General features: G+C 31.5%; 1 protein-coding gene across 6 annotated transcripts in view; it reads right to left on the bottom strand.

Moving 5' to 3' along the window:
- Positions 1-5,474, bottom strand: part of LOC106869300 (uncharacterized) — a 280,230-nt gene that overhangs the window by 126,095 nt on the left and 148,661 nt on the right. The window lies entirely within an intron of this gene.

Raw genomic sequence — 5,474 nt, 5'->3', positions numbered from 1 at the left:
GAGAGAGAGAGATAGATAAATAGATAGATAGATAGATAGATAGATAGATAGATAGATAGATAGATAGATAGATAGATTCGTACATAAACGTATAAGTGTGTCTGATATGACTGAGGATAGGTGTGTGTGTGTATGTGTGTGGCTCTCTATCTCTCCCTCTCTCTATATGTATACATACATACATACAAACATACATGGCCATGAACTCATATCAATATGTCACTATTACATGTGGTTGCCAAAAGCCACTGCGTATCAGTGTACACAGATGACTTTGTGAGGCTCTGCTTTAAACTGATGTCGCCAAAATCAAAACAGAACGGCTTTATGTCAAATTATATGACATTTCTATGAATGAGATTCTTTGTGAAAATGCTAACCTATCTCGGAAATCAATTCTTAGAAATAGTCCTTATTGAGTGAAGTCTAAATATTTTTGTGACTTTTTGCTTTTCTTTTTATATATTAGATTTTTGGGTGATTTGAATATAACAAAGTTGTTATTTTAAAGCAAAATTTTTAATGCGAATAGGTCTCTGAATAAATATGTGAGCCTATGTATGTCTATATCTATTCCTTCACTGTCTCTCTCACTCTCGCTCTTTTTCTCTCACTCTCTCTCTCTCTCTCTTGATATATGTATATATGTGTGTGTGTGTGTGTGTGTTTGTGTGTGTGTGTGTGTACGTATATACATATTTATATTAATATATATATATATATATATTGTTGTACTTAGGGATGGTCATATTGCCAGTTTAGCCAATATAAATCTTGCAAAACAAAAATATATATATATATATATTCGATATTTTTATTTATTTGCGTTTGCAAAACTATCGTCAATTTTTGAAAAACTTTTCGTCTGAAAACACTTCATAAACAAAATGAATTTATACATCCATTTGACCTCCTTTTTATTCGTAACCATCTGTTTGTGAGTTTCCTTATTATATCAACTCTCCTATATACTAGTCTGTATGAGTTTCATTTCAGTATGACACGCACTTTGCTTGGTAACCTTTCTCTATTTCTGTCTGTAAGGTAGATCATTTGGAGGACAACAGTCTTGTTATACCTTCACAATAAAACACTTTATTATCCAAAGGCTATAACAAACGTTCATAGAATCATCTATAGAGAAACTGAAACTCGATATGAGTTAAGAAACTCTACTCCTGAATAATGTTGAATATCATTTCATTTTCTCTTTCTGACATATCTTCACTGAAACTGTGTAAGTCATCAATGTATATATATATATATATATATATATATATGTGTGTGTGTGTGTGTGTGTGTGTGTATATCCACCCATCCACCTATCTATCTGTCCTTCTCTCTATCACTGCTCTCTGTACCTCTCTCTCTCTCACTCTGCATGTATGTATAGGTATATATGTAAGTATATATGTGTGCGTGTGTATGTATGTATATTTGTATGTATTAAATGTATTTAAGCTGACGATATTTTTGTATAGTTATTCACGCTTAATTCATCGCGCCATATTGATTTACACTATGTATTATTTTGCAACATCCGGTTGAAACATAAATACATTAAAAGAGGACTCTGTCCGAATTATGTATTCTAACAAACACTCTTTTGTTGTTGGTTTTCTATCAATTTGATATGATATTGTCAGTAATAAAATATTCAAATGGAAAACATACGTATCTACAAGCTTCAGGAAATCAGTAATACCTTTCAGAATTTCTGCATACTAGTATCTGGACGGAAAACCTCTACTGAAAAGGAATTCTGGAGAGAACAATTCCTGGAGGAAAAATAGTAGAACTAAGATAGTATAGCTAGCCAGCAACTTATCATCAGGGCAATCGGTTAATGAATGCCTAATTATTGAATGCGTGATATTTATTTTATGGGCAATATATTGCTTATATGTGTGCCAGGAACTTTCCTTCAAATGTGAAAGCGGTACACTATTTTAGAACCTATATATGACTAGTTCTTGGTTGGTATCTATTAAGTAAGCATTTATGTACTATTGCAAGCCTGCTGATACTGAACGTGTCAAATAGGGACAGTTGGCTATCATATATTGAACAGCATAATATCTTAAGAACTCTCCCAATGCATAATAATTCACAGTCAATGATTATTGCGTTCCAACAAAGAAATGATAACATGAAGCAAAAACACAAGGAAAAGACGTGTGAGACAGGTTTAGGTTATTAATAAATAAAAAGAAATAACAGGTCAAATGCAATGAAGAACTACAACTTCAAATATATTCATAGTTGTAAAATGAGAAAACAATGGCAGTTTATATAAACAACAATGCAACTATTGTTGTGTCGAATTTGTAAATGCATCGAATATAATGTTGCACATTCTTATGAATTAAACTGTTTACTAATATCTAATCAATGTTACATTCGTACCCAAGAGTTGTACAGAGTGTTGTTCATGGAAACCTTTCGTGAGATTATACTGCATAGTTAGGAAAACTCCTGCACGATTTACTGCACATTTTTCTCTCTAAATAGACTTTCATTGCGGATATTAATACCCAGAGGAAAATCAAAATCTTGAAGCAATTGTGTGGTTAAAAAAACTATTATCATCTTGTTATATAGCGGAAAAGAGGGAAGACAGCAATATCATAAATAAAACAGTAAAATATCTATACGTATCGAAAGCTAACATTGAAATCATGTGAAGTGATAGAACCAACAAATGAGTTCATTGGTTTTCCTTTAAATAAGCTATTCTTGCACATGTATCATTAAACAATTGAATTCAGACATCTAAACATAACAACGTAGCAATGCATACATACATGATTTCAAACACACACACACATACATGCCTATATACACGCGCGTATATATATATATATAAAAGTGTTCACATTGTATGAATTCACATATCGCATGTAGCACATAGAGCACTTTTCGAAACCAAAATATATAACACTAATTATGGATTTATAAAATAAAATCTGTTCAACGAATAATTTCCGTACTCCATCTAATAAATAGCATACGAAAAAACCTTCTGTATAAAAATGTAGGTAAAAGGACACGCTAGCCATGTCTTCTGTGAGCATGACTTCAACAAATAAACTCTTACATGTATCATTTTTACTATTATCTACTTCATCAAAGTTTTTGAATTTTAAAGATGAGTATAACCCAAAACTCTAATGCTATCGTATAAGCATATAAATATTGAAGAATATAAATATCGTAGAAGCAAAAACAGTTCATAAACTTATATTAATCAATTGTTTAGAATACTTGGTGTAAACCTTAACAGAATTTTCTTTAAAGATCATAACAGAATTTTATCTAAAATTCCCATATATAAATTAGAGAAATCAGAGGAATTAATAAAAACAACATTCAGCAAAATTAATAGTTAACATCCACCAATGGTACAGAAACACTATAGTCATTAATTAACTGGTGTAATACATTAAAAAAGTATTCCCACGTTACCACGTTTATTGACTAATTTTACATTTATATCTCCAAACGTGTACCTGTCACTCTCCTTTCTGACGATATGTTACAATATAGACGGAAATAATGTGCATATCATTATTAACACAATGGGAATTTACTTCTATAAAAAGGATGTGTTACAAAAACCAGATACCCCGAATTCTTTACTCTTCAACACGGAGTTGCTTGATTTTTAACGTGTATATCCTAGGCAGGCTCAGGTGAGAAATTTACAATAGAAATTATTGACTTCTAATCTTTGACACAAGACCAGTAATTTCGAAACAGAGCATAAGTTGATTTTATCGACCACAGTAATCAACTGCTACTTATTTTATCGAACCTGGAAGGATGAAAGGCAAAGTTGACCATAGCGAAATATTTATAATAATGATTAACTTTCATAGATTTGATAGGGTGGCCATATTTCGAAGTGACACTGGACGACTCGATACCTTACTAACATCTGTAAATAACAATCATCTAACCAAAATATTATAAAGTTCTGAAATACTGATTTCAAATTTAGGCACACGGCCAGAAACAAAATATTACAATCAATTAATATATACCCAAAACACAAAACTTTATAACTAACCTTTTGAGAATTTTACATGTAGTAATATAAACACCTGCCCTCCACAAATATGTTTCACTGATCCTGATTAATAATATTCTATAAAAGAATCTCTAGCCTATCAGCAAATATTAGAAACTTTCAATAACTTGGTCTATATCTCTATAAAGCATAAACGACGGTGGTTTATAAAATAACACATTTTTACACCACAATCTTCCATTATAAACAAGATATGCCAAAACCTGACCTGCTTCTCACCTTTCTCCGCGAAAATCATGCAAAGCAGCGGTAAATAGCTCGCAACATGAATGAATAAAGATTTCACACCACACTACCGATATAGAAAGTAACTGTGCAATTCTAAAGAAACAACGTTAATTTAAGTTATGGCAGTATTTGCACAACTAAAATCCTTAGTCAGGTTATAAACTAACGTAATTTACCGAGGTCAAATGCACAAAGAGAAACGTTTGTTCATACACACATATTCATGTTGACAAATCAATGTTTGTGCTTATAGAATCTATTTTAAAATGTCAATGGCAGTCGTTAAAGTACAAGCAAGCAAAAGAGCCCAATAACTTTCTGATATGTTGTTTGTTTCTACTTTAGCGGTGATTATTAATTTGGCATTTGCCTGATTAGTGTTGGTCAGCTGTACACCTGTCATTTTCATTCAAAAATCCAGCATTAGAGCCTTTGACATCACAACAAATTTTTTGCTAGCGTCATAACTAACTCTAACACAGATCTTATTTAATGCCTCGCTATACTTTCCCAAGCGGAAAATAGGTATCTACCAAATTGAAAGGTTTCCTAATTCTATTACCTCTAGATGAAATAACAGATTGTAGTATAAAATATTCCTTTACGTATATCCCAGTGCGGTTCTCTTTATGTACTTGTTATATATTTAATCTTGCAGAAAACCCATTTTCAGAACACATTACTTATAATAAACAGCCGCCCAATAAAAGTATATACACCGAAAGGTATGACGGTAGCTCATATTTATAAAGATGGTCGACTAATTTCCTCAAAATGCCGTGCAGGTGATTTCTTCGCTTATGTATGTACACTAATTTCTCTTTCCATTTTAGGTATGGTCAACAACAATTATCTAGTCTCAACGCAGTGTCTACAAAATTAATGGCGAAAAATTCTATCTTCGATGATACAAAATTCCATTTACTGACAGTTTATGACGTTATAATTCCTCGGTGGGATCAGGACATCACCAGAATATAAAACAAAGGTTTCATTTTTTTAAATAAATCTAGAACAAATAGCCTTATAATTTCATTATCCTAAACTCCATCATACGATATATATATATATATATATAATCACACATACACAAACACCCTCATGTATGTTTATAAATCTAAATAATCTATACATATAAAAATACATGCATACATAT

This window comes from Octopus bimaculoides, chromosome 7, assembly GCF_001194135.2.
Source record: "Octopus bimaculoides isolate UCB-OBI-ISO-001 chromosome 7, ASM119413v2, whole genome shotgun sequence".
In the NCBI taxonomy this organism is placed as follows: domain Eukaryota; kingdom Metazoa; phylum Mollusca; class Cephalopoda; order Octopoda; family Octopodidae; genus Octopus; species Octopus bimaculoides.
The sequence above is the reverse complement of the archived record's forward strand: the minus strand, read 5'-3'. Positions and strand labels throughout refer to the sequence as shown.